The sequence below is a fragment of the Suricata suricatta genome, chromosome 11 (genome assembly GCF_006229205.1).
Source record: "Suricata suricatta isolate VVHF042 chromosome 11, meerkat_22Aug2017_6uvM2_HiC, whole genome shotgun sequence".
Lineage (NCBI taxonomy): Eukaryota > Metazoa > Chordata > Mammalia > Carnivora > Herpestidae > Suricata > Suricata suricatta.
In genome coordinates, this window is record NC_043710.1 from 44,587,476 (window position 1) to 44,606,356 (window position 18,881).

Genomic DNA, 18,881 nt, shown 5'->3' on the forward strand with positions numbered 1-18,881 from the left:
TCAGGGCATGGAACCTGCTTCAGATTCTATGTCTCCTTGCTCTCTGCCCCTCCCCCATTCATGCTCTGCCTATCTCAAAAATAAACATTAAAATTTAAAATAAAATAAGTTAACAGATTACGGAAACCACAGCCTGTTCCATCCACCAACACACCCTGGCTTGCTTTCTTTTCTTTTCCTTTTTTTTTTTTTTTTTTTAACTGGTAAACATAGTTTTACAAAGGCTTGTAGAACTAGTTTTGGCACTTGAAAGAATTTCTCTTTCTGAAATGTGGACATGGAATGATGTCAAGGAGATGTGCTCCCCACCAACTTTCTGGTAACAGGCACTGGGAAAATCTTACAAGAGGATTGTCATAATTGGTGTATTGCATCCTATTTGTTGGATGTTGCCCTAAACTCTGGCTTAACTCTTTCGTGTTCCTAAAAGGTAGCATATTTTGTTCAGTCCTGGAAGAAGCAAGTCACTGCTGCCTTGAGGTAGGACGCTCTGGTGTTAAGTGCTCCATCACAGGACTCCGTACTGGTCAAAAGAGGGGACTAAATGAACACACCCAAGCTTGGGAAGCAAGGGTTCGAAGTGCCATTGTAGACAATGCTGACTGGCACACAATCCCCCGCAGCGTGCCCTCCCCTTTTGGGGGAGCCTACATCCTCTGTTGATCTTCCAAAGCACAATTTTCAAGGCACAGAGTCTCACAGCTCTTAGCTCAAGACCAGCCGGGCCCTATATCAGGCTCTTTGCAGTTTCAACCAATTCCCCCACCCCACCTCCAACCCAGAGCTGCTCCCAGATCCAACTCTGAAAGGGTTGCTAAGATTTCCCTCAGCACTGCTTGTCCTTTTTGGCACAAAAGAATCCTTGTACCTCACCTGGCCTTTTAGCCAAAAGAGCGGAAGTGGGAGAGGGGAGGGGATGTGCAGAGAAGCCACCGGGGAGGAGCAGGTAGCACAGGTCTGAGAGCTTGAGGGATATGGGGTGTGGCTGGGGGCTACCTCGGCCAGCACTGGACAAGGCAGTGGTGTCTCCCATTGGGGGTGGGGGGCTCATGGGATAATACCCCACCCTCCTTAATGCAAGCGCCATCTGGCCATGGGGGAAGGGCATCCTCAGTAGAGTGCCACCACAGTCCCTCCCATTCCGGGAAGAATCAGAGACCCCCCCCCCCCCGGGCACCTGAATCCCTCCCTGAACTCCTCTGGAGTTTTGCTCTGTTAGGACTCAGCACACATGGGCTGCCTACCACTCTCGGAGAGACCCCTAGGAGGGGACTTGCTTGGGAGGATCCAGGCCAGGACAGTAAAGACCCGTTTCTGATTCCTGGAAACGTCACTTCAAAGAGACAGTGCCCCCAGCCACAGGGATCTCAGAAGGCAACCACAATGCAGAAGACCCTCAGAACCCCCCCAAGAACATCCTCAGATTCCCAAGAACACCCCATAGCAACACTTTCAAACTTTCTTAAAGAATTTTTTTTAACGTTTACTTATTTTAAAGAGACAGAGCATGTGTGCATGAGAGAGAGAGCGTGGGGGATGAGCAGAGGGGGGGGGGATGAGCAGAGAGAGAGGGAGGACAGAGAATCCAAAGCAGGCTCCACGCTGACAGCAGACAGCCCAACGTGGGGCTCGAACTCACCAACTGTGAGATCATGACCTGACCCAAAGACAGACGCTTAACCGACTGAGCCACCCAGGTTCCCCAATGCTTTCAAACTCTTCAAAGTTAGAAAGCTGCCTCTAACCGAACACAATGATACACATAAAGCATATGGAAGTAAAAGTTATACTGCTCAGCCCAAATTTTGGGTTGAGGAAGATACTTAAACAAGGTAACATTCATACAGAGGTTACTGGGATTTGCCGAAATGTCTCCTTTTTAAAAAAGCTTGGGTTACAGTAAAACAAATGTGAAACATCATCTGACTATAGACTGGCCTTGGGCTGTACTTGAGAACCCTTTGGGGATAAGATAAGCATATAATTTAGAGGAGGAAAAAGGAAAGACACTGGATTCAAAAATGCCCCTCCACAAAACCAAAATGTTATTTTTACACAGCTTCACATTTGAATCATGTTGATAATTCTACCTGGAAGGGAAGCAGGAGAACATCGAAGTCTATAAGAAGAACCACACGACTCTACAGACCCGATATCAAAGCCCTGACCCGCAAGAGTGGGGGGGTGGGGTGAAGGGGGGGGCAGGGGATGCAGACGGACAGCGAGGCAGAGGAGGGGAAGAGCAGCAGCACCTTCCCTCTGAAGAGGAACTTTACAGCTCACAGTCATCTGCACTTTCCTCTTCTCGGATGTCCCCAAGACTGTCCTGCAGGGAGGGGGGTAGGAGGGGAGATGCCCGCTTATCTCGGTTTCATACTCTGAAGGCTGGAGGAATCTGAGGAAAGCCCCACAGCCAACAAGGGGCAGGCCTGGTGCCTCCGTCTCAGGTCCACGAAGCTCATCTTTCCCGGGTATGCTCAGCGGCTCTGTCGGAGGCATGCAGGGAGGAGACGGTTCGGCTGTGAGCCTGAGACGCCAGCAGACCTGCATGACCCTCCGTCCCAGCATGAGGCTAGGGGGGAAGACAGTCACTTCTTACTCCTGCGTCTCAATAAAGAAGCCTAGGAGCCAGGCCTTGGTTCTAAACACCATACACATTAACTCATCTTACTGTTAGGACAACCCTACGAGGCAAATACTCCAATTAATACCCCCACCTTACAATTCTGTAAGCAGCAAGGCTAAGTAATTTGCCCCTAAGCAAAGAGCTAGAAGCTGCCGGGCCAGGAGCCCAGATGCTGTTCACTAAGCTATGCTGCCTTGAAAGACATCCCCGTGTTTAGCAGATTCAAGCCTGCCATGGACTTGGGGTGCGGGCTGGAGTAGAGCCCTCACAGCTCACTGACAATACCACAGAAAAGGCCTCCTTGACTTCTAGATGCTTCCAACCTTCAGAAACATGCAGGTCAGCTCCCCCCGTCCACCCCCTGTTATTGGGTTACTGCTGGAGGATCGTGTATTAAGGCAAACACCACTTTGACATAACCTAATAACCAGCCCATCTCCCAGCATTCGGCAAGAATGAGTGCTACAGGGCACACGTGCAAAGTTGATTCCCAGTCCAGGAGTGATTTCTGCGGGAAGTGTAATTCCATTGTCCACCTCGCCCAGCACATCTTACATCCATAAAGCACAAAACTCCCATCAGTCAGGACACCCAGGGATAAGGGGGCCTGCCTCCTGACCCATGTTTCAGGTGCACCTGGTCCCCATCTAGCGACAGAAAGTCAAACCTAATCTGATCTTCCCATTTGGAAACAATACCAAATGCACATGCATAGCTGTATACGGAAGGCAGCATTAGAGCGGAGACCTCTAACTGCCCCACATTCAGGTCTGCTGCTTACTCATTTATTATTGGCCTCAAATTACTCTCGATATTGTAGCCTGGGATCACTGGAAGCTGCATTCACTGCAATACTGACCGTATGGGCAGACCACACTGGTAAAGGCTCGCTCTCCGAAGCTTTACACATCCACTCAGAAACTGTTCAACAGAGCAAATCACAGGACGTGGGTTTGTCCTTGCACTGGAGAAAGCTGAAAGACAAACCTCCTGCGTACCCGGCTGGTCACCTGGGAGCAGCGAAAGCCGTGACCTCGGGGCAAGGAGGGGGAGTGAAAACTGCTGCTGACTGAGAACAGGGCTGGCCAACTAGAGCCCACAGGCCAACTGCCACCCACAATCTCTTTTGGTACATCCCCCAAGACCTCTTTCTACATTTTGAAACTTTTTTTTAATCAAAAGAATAATAATAAATTACATAGCACTCCCATTTCACTGTCCATAAAAAAAGAAGTTATTGTGAACATATTCACTGCCTGTGGCTACTGTCCCACCACAATGTCACAGCTGCGTAGTGGTGACAGAGACCATGTGGCCTGCGACGTCAAAAACACATACTACCTGGCCATCTACAGAAAAAGCTGGCTGACCCCTGACGTAAAAGCACTGCTGGAAACAGGACCTTGAAAATACCTAGAAGGGAGTCCAGGAGGAAAATACAAATGGCCACTTCCTGACCGCTGTTCGTGCCCAGGGATTGAGCCGCAAGGACCAATGACCCACAGCCAAGGGGAAGAGATGTGGGCCGCCCAAGGGCTGTGAGAACACCCCACATGTCTCCAGGCACCCTCTCCACCTCAGAGACGTCCCTTTTTCTCAAAGAGAAAGCGAGGCGAGATGGGTCGGTGACTCTGCTTGTCCTGCAGCTCCAGTGCAACAGAAAACGAGAGGTGGAAAGACTGAGCTGAAGCTCTCACCAGAGTGGAGAGGCCTCCTCCTCCTTGCAGCCCTCCAAGGGGCGCAGACAGCCAGGGGGCAAGGAGCCAGTCCTAAGTCACTAGGCTTCTTTGTGATGTGTCTTAGTGCAAAAGAGACCAATGGCAGTCTCAGCATTGGATTAACTAGGAAGTGAGTCAAGCCTTTATTTAAAAAAAAAAAAAAAAAGACCCTGAGCTGGGGTTGGTTGCCAGATTCAGCAAATGTGAATTTGCTACATTTCCAGTTACATGTGAATTTCAGGCAAACAACAAATAACTTTTTTCATTGTAACTGTCACAAACATTGTTTCCCGGAAATTCAAAGACTTACACTAAAAAAGTACCGACTGCTGTTCTGATACTCAAATTTAACAGGGCAACCCTCCTTAGGATCCAAATCCCACGAAAGAGGGACTCCTTGATGGCTGTCCCTCTGGTGAAGCCCCCGCCGGGCAGTCCCCGTCTCTGGGAGCCCTGCTAACAGGGCACCCACAGGGTAGGGGCTGGCCTGCTTCCAGAGACAAGCTTCCCCAGGAGCAGAGCACCTGTGCCCTGAGCCCTTTTCTTAACCACAGTCTGAACCTGACACACAGGTCCCCTCACCCTCCCTCAGTCCTCTGGGCGCTACTCCACTCTCCAATCCCTCAAAAGGCGCTTCCCAAGCAGAAAAGATGTCTTCTCTTCCTCATGCCTGTTCTGCTTCCAACCACAAGATGCTTCCAACCCTGGGCTTTGTCTCCAATGAAGGAATGACTCCAGGACACGGAATGTAAAATAATTCGGGAGAGGAAGGTATTGAAATCCTACTATGTGAGACAGTCCTGAACAGGACCCAGAATGGGTAGCAGAGGACCACACACCCCTGTCCCACAGTAAGCGCTAAATGGGCACGGAATTTCATCTGTTTTACCCAAAATTATGCCCCTAGTGCCTAGGACAGTGCCTGGCACATTTTGGCACCCAACAGAGACCTGGGACCATTATCAGCTGAATGATGTCCCCTGCAAAATTCATATACTGAAGCCCTTACCCCAAATGCCTCAGAATGTGACAATACTTCTTTAAAGAGATAATTAAGGTAGGGGAGCCTAGGGGCTCAGTAGGTTGAGCATCCAATTCGCCTCAAATCATGATCTCACGATTTATGAGTTCAAGCCCCACACTGGGCTCTGTACTGACAGCTCAGAGCCTGGAACCTGCTTCAGATTCTGTCTCCCTCTCTCTCTCTCTCTCTCTCTCTCTCTCTGCCCCCCCCCCCGTGCTCCGTCTCTCAAAAATAACTAAATATAAAAAAATAATAATTTTTAAAAAGAGATCATTAAGGTAGGCCCTAATCTAGCATGACTGGGGGGCCTCCTAAGAGGAGGAGATCTGGACACACAGAGAAGACCACCTGAGGACACGGTGAGAAGTGGGCCATATGCAAGCCAAGGAGAGAGGCCTCAGAAGAAACCGAACCTGCCAACAGTGTGATCTTGGACTCCCAGCCTCCAGAACTAGGAGAAACTAAATCTCTGTTGTTCAAAGCCACCCAGTGTGTGGTATTTTGTTACAGCTGCCCTGGGAAAGTACTAGAGGCAAGAATGAATGAATGATAAATGAGAGGAAGGAAGGAAGGAAGGAAAGGAAGGAGGGATGCCGGGAGGGAGGAAGGAGGGAGGGAGGGAGGGCGGGAGGAACTGGAAGGAACCCTGCCTGTCTGGCGCTCCACTTCACCTTGGGTTCTTATGCCAGCACATGGTGTGCTCGTGTTGAGAAAAGCCAGGGACACAGCCAGGCTCTCCCCAGAGTGCTATCTGAAGGTTGACCAGGCCGAAGCAGCTGGCGACACACACATGGGTGCCGTTTCTATCACTCCATTCTCCAGACCTTCCCACGTCTGGGACCAGCTGCTCAGGAGGCTTCTGTTCCCCTGACCAAGAGTGGCACGTGAAAAGCCCTCAGTGGCAATGACTTCCGAGTTTTCCAGGGGCTACCGCACTGCATATCCCACCCTTATGGAGAGAAGAGTCTGGGAACAAATACTTCGGGACATGGGTGTGATGATGTGATATCGGAGCTGCTGCAGCCATATGCTAACCAGGAAAGAAGGGAGCGGACATGCCAAGGATGGCAGAGTGAATAGGTCCTTGGCTAGGTCACTGAGCTGCTGAGCTAACCAGCCCCAGGATCACCACACCTCTAGACATCTAATCCTAGGAGACGAAAGGTCTCCTTGCTGGAAAGCTGTTTTGAGCAGGTCTGTCTGTCACGTGCAGCTAGAAGCCTCCAGCTATATTACGTGAGCTGGAATGCGGCCAGTATCAACTTGCCGGTTTTACTAGGCAAAATCTATGGATCTTGACTTTTTCAAGTTTGGGAAGACTTTTTAACAACAAAACATTCTGCAGATGACCCACTGAGTAGCAGTAGTGCTTTTATTTATTTTTTTTTATGTCTGTATTTTATTTTTTGAGAGAGAGAGAGACAGACAGAGCATGAGCAGATAAGGGGCAGAGAGAGAGGGAGACACAGGATCTGAAGCAGGCTCCAGGCTCTGAGCTGTCAGCAGAGTCCCATGCTGCGGGGCTGAAACCCACGGACTGTGTGATTGTGATCTGAGCCAAAGCCGGACGCTCAACCGACTGAGCCACCCAGGCGCCCCTCAGTAATGCTTTTAGTATTGAATATTCAAAGGCCAACAGACCACAACTTCCAGTCATGTTTCTCAAGTGAATTTGCACTTTAGACAGCTAACTCTAACACATCTAAAAACACGCGGGCATAATGTTCGACAATCCGCATTGCATTAAGTGAGCCTGCAGACAATCCCCACCCTGCATATGGGTTTAAGGACCCTTAAGATCAACCACACCCTTCCTCACCCCAACCCCTAAGAAATACACGACCCCCAACTTGAGAATCCTCTGGCTAGACACAAGGCCAAAGACTTTTCCAATTCCATCTGGGTCAAAGATGATGCTTCTCGTCGATTCAGGTCCAAGTTCTATGTAAGATTCACCTCTTCTCATGAAGGCTTCCCAGCTGGCACACCCCCCAGGGGGGCACCTGGCTAGCTTAATTGGTACACCATGAGACTATTGGTCTTGGGGTTGTAAATTCAAGCCCCATATTGGGCACAGAGATTACATAAAAATAAAATATTTAGAGGTATCTTGGTGGCTCAGTCAGTTGAGCATCTAGCTCTTGATTTTCAGTTCAGGTCACGTTCCTGGGGTCGTGGGATCAAGCCCCACATCAGGCTCTGCACTGGGTGTGGAGCCTGTTTAAGATTCTCTCTTTCTTTGGGCGCCTGGGTGGCTCAGTCAGTAAAGCGTCTGACTTCGGCTCAGGTCATGATCTCAAGGTTCTTGAGTTCGAGCCCCGCATCGGGCTCTGTGCTGACAGCTGGGAGCCTGGAACCTGCTTTGGATTCTGTGTCTCCCTCTCTCTCTCTGCCCCTGCTAATGCTCTCTTTTTCTCTCAAAAATAAACAAACATTAAAAAAAATTTTAAGAGATTTTCTCCTTCTCTCTTCTCTCCCCCCCACTCTACTCCTCACCCCTACTCACACTCTCTAGCTCATTCAAATAAATAAATAAGTAAACAAACAAATAAATAAAAGCCTAAAAAAACTACCCTCTGATGCTTGCAGCATCAACCCCAAGCATACTGGATTTGATGGTTTTTCACTCAGAAAAAAACTCAGTCTCTCATTTTACCTTTTCTCCAGGATCCCCACCTGATGGAGACAGTTCCCAAGGGCAGCAAAGATGGTGGTGATAATGCGAACACAAACGGCAGTGTGGCAGAGGTGGCGGTGATAAGTTAGCATGTAATAAACTCTAGCCACCCTGCCAAGTACAGTACGCGCATTCCGTGTTCGGAACAGTCTTGGAGAGAAGTATGTTATTATGCCCATTTTACCAAAGCAGGACGGTAAGACGAAGTGAGGGAACCTGGCCAAGGCCACACAGCAAGTTCAGTGGCAGAGCTTAGGGGTCATCCACACACAAGCATGAACTGAAGCCATGTGGGGGCAGAAAAAGTGATCACGCCTCACAGGAGAAGGCTGTCCAAAAGTTCCCAGGGGCGAAAAGGTCAGACTCGTATGAGACCTGAGAGGCCCCTGACTTTTTTTTACAGCTAAAAACAGGAGCTCAGATTATTGGATGAATGAAAGGAGGGAGGAATACTGGATGGATGGGTGGGTCTGTGGGTAGGTGGGCAGATGAGAGATTTTTAAGGAGGATCAGGGTGACTCCATGAAGACCTAAGAAAACTGCCCCCGTGAAGGGCTACTACACACAGTGTCCCTCAAAAGATGCAAATTTCCCAAGTGGATCTGGAAATGGACACTGCACCTTCAGCCCAGAGCACCTCAATTCCGCCTTCAGGCCCGGCGCTGGGCTGAGGGCCCCCAGTGGGGGAAAGGCAGGGAGGCCCCGCAGGAGAGAGGAAGGTGTGGTGCATTCACCCCTGGGGACAGCAGCTTAGGAAGCCTGGGGCAGCCTAACCAGGAGCTGGCTCAGAACAGTGACTTTGTAGGAGGAGCAGAGCCTGGGAGGGACCCCATGCTTGCTTCATTGTTACCGTGGTTAACTTGTTGCCCTGCTGTTAACCTTTGTTACTTTTTTACCTTTGCTTCTGTATCAGTTTCCTTGTAGTGATTCTCAGGAAAGCCTGGCTGCACGTCTCTAAGGCACAGGAGGAGGGGACTCCGGAAGCTACAGCTCAGGCCCTCTCCCCCAACTCAGGGAGGGGCGGGTAGTATTGCAGATTGCAGAGGGCTGCTCTAGCCCTCAAGCCTCGCCCTGCCTGCCAGCTCCTCTGCACACAGGGTCTCTCTGGGTCCCGGGCAGGTTCACAGTATGCAATATCCTAGAAGGGAGAGAGCAGCTCAGCTGGGAAAGACCGTGGCTGTGGCCTTAAGAGGTCACTGGTGACATTTCAGGTGACATCAGACAAACATGGATCCCAATGAACAAATACTATTTTATAATTACACTCTCTCCCGCCTCCTGTTCTACTCAGGATCTCTGTGGCTTACGATCTTTAGTCCTACACATTCTACCCTTCCTTTCTTCCCTCTACCCTCTGACCCAGCCTGCCCGCTCCTTCCCAAGCCACTGCAGTGACCTCACCCTAAGACCCCTGTCTCTTTCCCTTCTGATTCAACCTCAGTCAAAGGAAACTCTCTGAACCACTAATCCAATCCCCTCTTCCCAGGTGAAAATCCTGCAGGTTGGCTGGTCACCAAAAGATACAGTCCACACTCCTCAACACTACACTCAAAGCCCAGCCCTCGAAAGGCCGCTACAGACTTGCTGTCCATTCAGTGCCAGCTGGGGCCTCGCCACCACTTGCACGCCCTTCCTTGCTGCTCACTCCCACCGTCTCCCCTGACGTCACCATTGCACCTCCCTCCCCTCACTCCTATAAGCACAGCAATCACCTCCACACTTCCTCACTGCAGTGGTCATGATCTTCAGGACACGTCTGCTTCTCTCTTGCTGCATATAAGCTCCAGAGAACAGGATCTTCTCTGCCTTGCTCACCGCTCTGTCCTCCCCCGCCGCCCCCCCCCCCCCCCCGTGCCTAGAACGGTGCCTGGTCGGACGAGGTGCTCACTCTTCACCAAAGGAAGGTGGGACCATGACCACTGCCTTCTCACAGTGGGTGCTGGGCTGCCCTCCATTAGTCCACAGCTAATATCCAATTTGTAATCACTTCCACTGTATCCACCACACTCCCACTCCTCTCACGACAAGCTCTCAGCAACAAAGAGCCGTGTCCTATTCACCCTTGTATCCCAAGCATCTGGCATGTAGCAGACACCTGGTGATGCTTGCCACCTTATTTTCATGAAGCACACATACATAATTCCATCCTTTTTAAACAAATTAGTAATACTTCGTTATTTCTTTGCTTATTACTATTGTGCAAGTTTAAGAAGTGGGAGGGGACATGTTGTGGTGTTGAGGTTTCAAAAAGCATAAAAAGCTCCCTTTTTAAAAAGGGAGATCAGAAAGGTTCTGATAAGTCAAAGACCTGGAGGACTTCAAAAAAAGGCCCAAGCTGGTTGGCTTTGTAAAATTTAAAAATTCATCTTGGTTTCCCATTTATCATCAGTTCAAACAATACAGAAATGTATGAGGTAGAAAATGAGAATCCTTACCTGATCCTACATCCTAAATAAATGATAACTATTAACATTTAGTATAGATTCTTCCCCCAAATTAATGCATATAAGAAGAGGATACAAAATGTACTCATTTTAGGGGCACCTACATGGCTCAGTCAGTTGAGCGTCCAACTCTTGATCTTGGCCCAGATCATGATCTCATGGCTGTGAGTGTGAGCCCCGTGTCGGGCTCTGTGCTGACAGTGTGGAGCCTGCTTGGGATTCTCTCTCTCCCTTTCTGTCCCTCCCCGACTTGAATGCACATGCATTCTCTCTTTCACTCCCATGCTCTCTTCCAAAAAGCTTAAAAAAAAAAAAAAGATGTATTCATGTTACACACACACACACACACACACACACACACACACACTGAAAATAGGATTGCATTACACAGACTGAGCTGTGACTTTCTCACATAATCCCTTCATCACCAGCTCTCCATAACAGGAGGTCAAGTCCACCTCGTCACTTCAAACGGCTTCATTATACTGTGTGGTCTCCCTGAGGTTTACTTAACTATTCCTTTACCAACAAACAATTTTTAAAGATTTTATTTTTAGTAATCTCTACACCCAACACGGGATTCAAGCTCATAACCCTGAACTTAAGAGTTGGGTCTCCCGACTGAGCCACCCAGGCACCCTTTGACAAATATTTCTACAATCCTTCCGTCTTCATAAACGGAAAGATCACAGCCACTGTCCTAGATGATCGAGCTGCCCACTTGAAGCAATAGGGCAAGGAGGGCCAAAGAACCCCAATTTAACATGCTTTTTAAACCTGCCGTCATGCTCCCTTCTTCCTACACTATCAGCTCTCACGCTCTCTAGCAGATGCCTCTGCGTACTTTAGAGCCATAAATGCCCCCCTCCAACCATTTCTCCTATGAGGAGAAGTCAAGCACATTAGGAATGTGAATATGTTCAAGAAGAGCCAAGGAGAGTCCAGAGAAAATCACTGTGAGGGATGCAGCTAAGCCTGAAAAAGTCCTTAAGTTCTGGGGGGGCCGGCTTCGTGAAAACGAATTCAGATGTCATCATTATACCCAAACATGTGCCTTTACACAGCTTGCGGACAATTAGTTCTACCACGTCCCTGGGAAGAAGGATTTTGTTTTCGACAGAGAGCCGGGCAGCTGGCTGACCACCAAAGCAGAAAGCATGAGGAGGAGTGAAAGGGGTGATCCTAGGTCTCAGCCCAGCGTTTTCGAAAGAACAAACACATCAACTGCTTTCCTCCATAACCCATGGGACAAACACGCAGTCACTCAAGTATGGCACCTCGAGTCAACAGGTCTTCCGCTGGAATTACGCTTTTGCTGAACAGAAAGTGCCATAAACGTTCTTTCTTTCCCATCCTGACACTTTCTGGAAAATCTCCAACCAGCCAGTGATCTGGAGATAGTTTTATAAACCAAAACCCTCCTCCTAGACACAGCAACTGAGATCTATAAGCGCAACATCTCACGGTGAAAAGATTGCTGGGGTCAAGGTCAAGAGAGGACCTTGGACCAGCTACACGCCCTCTCTTAGCTTGGTGTTCCCACTGGTGTAAAACAGGATGAAGAGAACCATCATGGAGGCAATCAGGAGGTTACAACTGTGACCACGGGCAGGTGCTAGCCTGGCTGACCCTCCAACTCAAGGGAAGAGCATTCATGAACTGCAGGCCACGTGCATCAGGAGGCTCACATCTGGTATGGCTGTACCTGAGGACCTTGAGAGTCCTCAAAGGAGCCAGGTAAGAAAGGAGCTCAGTGAGGAGTTTCCGAGTCAGTGCACGCGGCAGCCCATGGAGCTCCGCTGTCCACCTTGGAGACGGCTAACGCAATGGTCTTGGTGGCAGAGAACACCGTGTCAAAGGAATCCTTATGTAGAACCCCGACATATCATAAAACTGATAAAAAGTGAGGTTAGAATTTCTTAATTAACAGTACTTATTTATTAGAAATACAATGAAACTGCTTTCATGAACTTAAGTTTACATTTTTTTTAATGTTTGTTTATTTTTGAGAGACAGAGTGTGAGTGGGGGAGAGGCAGAGAGACCAAGAATCTGAAGCAGGCTCCAGGGTCTGAGCTGTCAGCACAGAGTCTGATGCAGGGCTCGAACTCATGAGCCGCGAGAGCATGACCTGCGTCGCAGTCGGCTGCCCAACCCACTAAGCCACCCAGGCGCCCCATCATGAACTTATGTTTAAATCATGATATGTTTCTCTTTAATTTTGCCTACAATATATGGAAAATCCTGACTCACCTATAGTTGCAAATGTTCTCTATTTTAATCTTTTACTTGCAGCCTCAGAAATCCATTCAATTAAACTAACCCAGAAACCTAAAGGTAAGGCAGCAGGAAAATTCTTATTTTTAGGTTGGGTAACAGTTCTTATCAGAAAATGTTCAACTCAGAGGGAGCTGAAGTACTTTCACTGGCCAGTTTAAGCCCTTTATTTCTGAGGAAAACATTGTGAAAATGTATCTCCTACAACATAATTCAATGTTCAATGAGGTCAGCTCTAAAAATCCCCAGATACTCCGTACCAGGCTCTGACAGATATTTATGTAAAACTTCAAAAGAGTCAAATTTATTTTGTTTCGTACATTAGGTTCAAACTAAGTTTCGATTTCATCACTGACACTCTACCCGCCTTTGTAAATAAGCATGGTGAGAACACAAGACCGTATTGCCTAACGGAGCCCATTCAATTTATTTTAGAAGTTTCAGCAATACGCACAAGTAAGAGCCACCAGATCACACTGGGGAGATTCGGGCAATGGAGTCTGCCAGCCAATGTAAAAAAAAAATTTCATTTTTTTGAATGTTTATTTGAAACAGAGAGAGACGGAGGGAGGGAAGGAGAACCCCAAGCAGGCTTAGCAGGGAGCCTGACTCGGGGCCCAGTCTCATGAACCATGAGATCATGACCTGAACCAAATTCAAGAGTCGGATGCTCAACCCACTGAGCCACCCAGGCATGCCTATAAAAAGTCACCTTGTTTGACATATTTTAGCTAAAACTTTGAGTGCTAAACAAACTGCAGTATGAAAAGTAGACTCCTAAGAATTTTTATCTACAATAAATACCTCATAAAAGAGATCTTAGTATAATACATGCATCATTTATCACACATAATAGCACCATTCTAAAAGGCTATCTGCTTACTAAGCAGAACTTCTATACGTAACATAACTTTCGGTACTAGCTCGTATACAAACCAGCATTTAAGCGATTTTTGCTGCCATGTTCTCACAGGGTAAGGCAAGATTTTCTTCATGTCTCTAAGTGTCAAGTGTCAAGTGTTTTGAACAATTGTTCATTCTCATACGACCTGGATAAACACAGCAAAACGCTGACACCTGCCTCCTCCACTCTCCCATCAAGTGGGATCCTACAGCACGTGGGATCCAGCCTTGGGGCTTCCGTCATCCGCAGCGAGTGTTCGCACATGCACATCCTAGCACTGGGAGGCTTCTCGGCACGGAAGCAGGCTACAGTGACACCTCCTATCTTCACAGATGATAAAGGTTCAACTGAAACATGGTGGCAGAATTCTGAAGAACAGGGGACAAAACTTGGGGTCTGAGAGAACCTGAGAAGTTACAGAAGACCTGCTGGTTCTCATGCAAAGAAGGATTGTGGATTCCCAGAGCTCTCCATCAGCTCAGCTCCTGCCTCAGCCCTCAAGGCAAGCACCAAGTTCAGCATCAAGGGTGGTGCAGAGGTTTAGTCCTTCCCTGAGGATGGAGGCTCTTTTCATTCATTCACTCATTCATTCTTTCAGGCATTCCACAGATACGCACTGGATATCTACTCTGTAAGGCAAACGGCGGGGCGTACGCATGGCGGATGCTTTCATTAGCATAAATACTGTATTTTATTCTGAACAGCTCTGTGGTATCCTCAAAAGTAACTGGATACCAAAAATGAGTGACCATCACCAGATCCAGGACTCACCTGCTAAAAAGAAAAAACCAGTTACAGCACTTGGCAAATGTTAGCTAGGACTATCACATCCAAACATTCTGACTTGTGCAAGCACACTCAAGCTCCTGTGTACCAGGCAGGATACAAAGTTCCTGCCCTCAAGGGGCTCAGGGAGAGAATGGGATAAATCCCCCACATCGAGGTCAATATGATGGACGCTAATGCTGAGGAACCGTATGGGGTTACTAAGGAAGACAAAGGCCGGCTTAGCTATATCGCTCTCCAGGAGCTGGAAAGGCTTCTGTGAAATGACGTCCGCTCTTCTCTCTAGAAACAAGAGCCGGACACTGACAAGGGTGTACCGGAGGTAGACAGAGGAGGGAGCGGGGGCAGGGAGGCCACACAGACAGCTGAGCATGGTTGAAATTAAGGAATACTGAGTGGGAGTGGCTGGCGGGGAGGGTGACATTCTCATCTGCAGAGTCACTAGGCCATCTGCTTTCAGACACCTCAGTCACCTGTAACTACTCGGAGGGGAAAGAGTGACTCTTCTGGCAAATTCCACTTACCAAACTGAGTGCTCACACTGCATTCTCCCTATGCTGGGTAGGGGCCCTGCCCATAACACACATCGCCTTCCTCTGGTCTAGGTACCTGGAGGGGAGCTCCCAAAACAAACCAAGCACAACGCCGATGCAGCCAGAATACAGGATACGTACATGTCTCTGACTTGGCAGAAATCAGTTCCTCTAACATACCTCCTCTTCCAGGCTCTGAAAGTGCATCCACAGGGATGCCGGGATGCCTGGACAGCCCAGTCACTACGCATCTGACCTCGGCTCTGGTCATGATCTCACAGTGTGAGTTCGAGCACCGCACCAGGCTCTCTGCTATCAGCTCAGAGCCCGCTTCCGAGTCTCGTGTCCACCCCCCCCGCCCCTCCCCTGCTCATTCTCTCTCTCCCTCTCAAAATAAATAAATAAATTTTTAAAAAATAAAACTGAAAAACTAAAGAGCACATCCACAATCAAAACCACAATGAGATATCACCTCAGTGCCAGTCAGAATGGGTAATATCCAAAAGACAAGAAATAATGAGCGTTGCCAAGGAGGTGGAGAAAAGAGAGCCCTCGTGCACTGTTGGTGGGAGTGTAGACTGGTGCAGCCCATGTGGGAAACGGTATGGCAATTCCTCTAGAAAGTTAGAAACAGAAATACCATACAGTCCAGTAATTCCAGTCCTGGGTATTTACCAAAGAAAATGAAAACATCAATTCTTAAAGCTATCTGCACCCCTAGGTTTACTGCCGCCATTATTTACAATAGCCAAGATAAGGAAGCAACCTGAATGCCCACTGATAGATGATGGATGGATGAAGACATGGTGTGTGTACAATGGAATATCATGCAGCCTTAAAAAAGAATGAAATCTTGCCATTTATGACATGGATGGACCTAGAGAATATTATGCTAAGTAAAATAAGACAAATACCATGTGATTTCATTTGTATCTAGAATGTAAAATAAATACATAAATAACAAGCAGAAAGAAACTCATAAAAACAGAGAACTGGTTGTCAAATGGGGGAAAGGATAGATGAAACAGGTGAAGGGATAATTAAGAGGTAAAAACTTCCACTTACAAAAAAAATAAGTAAGTCCTGGGGATAAAAACTTCAGCATAAGAAATACCGTCAAGAACACTGTAATAACGTTGTACGATGACAGACGGTCAGACTTACCATGAGGAGCATTTCATAGCACATAGGATTGCTGAGTTACTACGTTCTATACCCGAAGCAAATGATACTGCATTTCATATACTTCAAAATAAAAATGTTTTACATGACTAAAATGGTCTTCACCAACTAACAATAAAATAAAATGAAAGCACATCTAGGATCACTGTGCTTCCAGAGGTGTGGGGTTCTAGCTGACTTGCTTAGAAGATGGCTGTCCAATTCGCAATACACCCCACAAGCTGGGGATGGGGAACAAGAGGGACGGTCTCCAGCTTGATCAGGGAAGAATTTTTGCAGAGAGCAGAATCCAGGGCCCACGCTCTGCAGGTCACTCAGCTCTCCAAGGGACGCATTAGATGGATTCCAGCGGCCCCATGTTCACTTGCCCCACGGATATATTCTGAACGTCAGGCGTATGCAAAGCACGGTGTAGACACAAAGGTGTGCAAGCCGCAGTCTGCGCCCTGAGCACACCTACACCTTAGGAAGAAGGAGGGACACCTATGAAGTACTGTAAAGCATGCTGGATGGTAAGGCTGCCGTTAAGACATTGACGGGTCAAAGGAAGTAAAGATCCTCTTCTGGTAAAGGGGGAAGGGGAAAGGGTTGGGAGAAGACTTCCTGAAGGAGGGAGCTGCAGACAAAACAAGGAGATGGAGACAAACAAAACAGACAGGCAGCACTCTTCTCAGAGTCCTAGTGTGGCACCACTTAAATCTCACGAGCATCACATGAGGCGACACTTGCCCCACGGACTGGGCAGGGAAACCCCAGTTCAGCCAGCAGGCGTGATCTGCACAATGTCACATACAGCACTGGTGGCACAGCCAAGCACCGAAGTCCTTGTTCCTGCTAAGGGAAGCCTTCCCAGCAGAAGGAATGGCATGCATAGGACACATCTGGGAAATGACAGTATCCCATTTGAGGACACCACCACACTGCTGGGCCCTCAAATGCCAGGCCAAAGGGGACGTGCCCACTGGCAGGGTGATGACACAGACAAGGAAGAGGCGGCTCTCAAGAATTCGGAGTCTGGAATCAGATGTAGCAGCTAAAAGCCACAGAGGTCAGCTAGTATGGGTGTGAATCCCAGCTCTGACACTTACTGTGCAGCTCTGGACAAGGCACTTTATTTCTGTATGTCTCCACTTCCTCTTCTAGTAAATGGAGGGGATAATACCACCTACACCTACTTCACAGAATGACTGTGAAAATTAAGTGAATTGCAACCTCTTAGCATAAGGCCACCAGCAGGAGCTCTACAGAGGTATTGCTGGGGACTGATAACCACAGCGGACACAGAAGCCAGAAGATGGTCTCAGGGATGCTAGAGAAATCCAGACAAGAGAAGATGGTCACAGGGCCAGAGGGAGCAGAAAGGAAGCTACGGAGATGAGCCATCTTTTTCTCGAGGAGAGACGGCTCACTGAGGCTTGCCGCCTGGGAGGAAGGGGGTGCCCTCCACCACCATACAAGCACCTGACAATGACTCAGGATTCCTGCTCCTTACACACCAAGTGTATCTCCCTGAGCCTTTTAGAGCCTTCCATCTCTAAAAGGGAGCTAACTAGCCTGATACTTTCTACCCTCAGCGTTCTTTTGTGGATCAACTAGAAGGCAGACCCAGCCAAAGGGCACGAAGGCATGAAGCGCTGTACAGGTGGAAGGCAGGAAGCAAAGGAGGGGAGTCATGAAGGGGTCTAGTCTATGGGATGAGCGTGGGAGAGAGAAACGCTACTTATCATGTCGGTGATGTTCCCCGGCAGGAAGCCCGAGGGTCAAGTCCAACATCCGCGCCCTGCACAGTCCAGGACCAGGGACCCAAGGCCGCACATAGGGCTCTGGTCCCAGGGGCAGACCAGGAGGCAGAACTCACCATTCCAGGGCACACTGGGGGTGAAGGAGGCCCATAACTTGGCTCTACCTCCCCTAGGTCTCCAGTCCTGAGACTGTGAGCAGACTAAAAGAGTTCCGGAGCCAGCCAGAGAGAGATGGGGGTGAGAACGCTAACCTCGGGAGTTACACAGTTCACATGTCCTACATCATACTCTCATTCGTTGGCATTTCATATAGGAATTCATCTTGTTTATGTGGAGTATAGTTGACATGGTCCACAGGGCCAAAAGGACAAGCAGCTCATATTCTCTGTGTTAAGTTGTCTCTATTTTAGCTTCAGCGGGAACTCGGGACTCCCGGCCCCAAGTCTCCTCCCCGGCAGACCCTCGCCCACCCCATCACATCACTCACCACAGGAGACTGGAAGAATTTCCGTATCACAGCTCTCTCTCCCACTGCCCTGCTTCCTGGAAGTTCCTCGAACCAGCCGAGGCTCCTTATTCTCCGAATCCTCAGCGCCCAACACAGACCCGACACACCATAAACTCAAAGTTCGTACCATCGTTTGGAACCCAAAAAAGACAGTGACCACTCACAGCCACAGCCAACTCCAATTACTCAACCTCCCCCTGACTCAGAAACGGCTTCCAATATGGCAATACCTCATCTATTCAGGCCTGTGTAGTTTTTCCAAACACTCAATTTCCCAGATCAAAATCAAGGCCCAACTTAGGTTTGAGATCTTAGTTGTGCTTTGTTTGACACAGGTTCTAGAAAAGTAAGGGCCCTTGGCACTCCAAAACGTAGCTACTCAATTAAAACACTCCAGAAGAGTACCTTCTTCTCCCTTCAACCAACTTTTTCTAACAACTTTAAACAATTTTAAAGTTGAC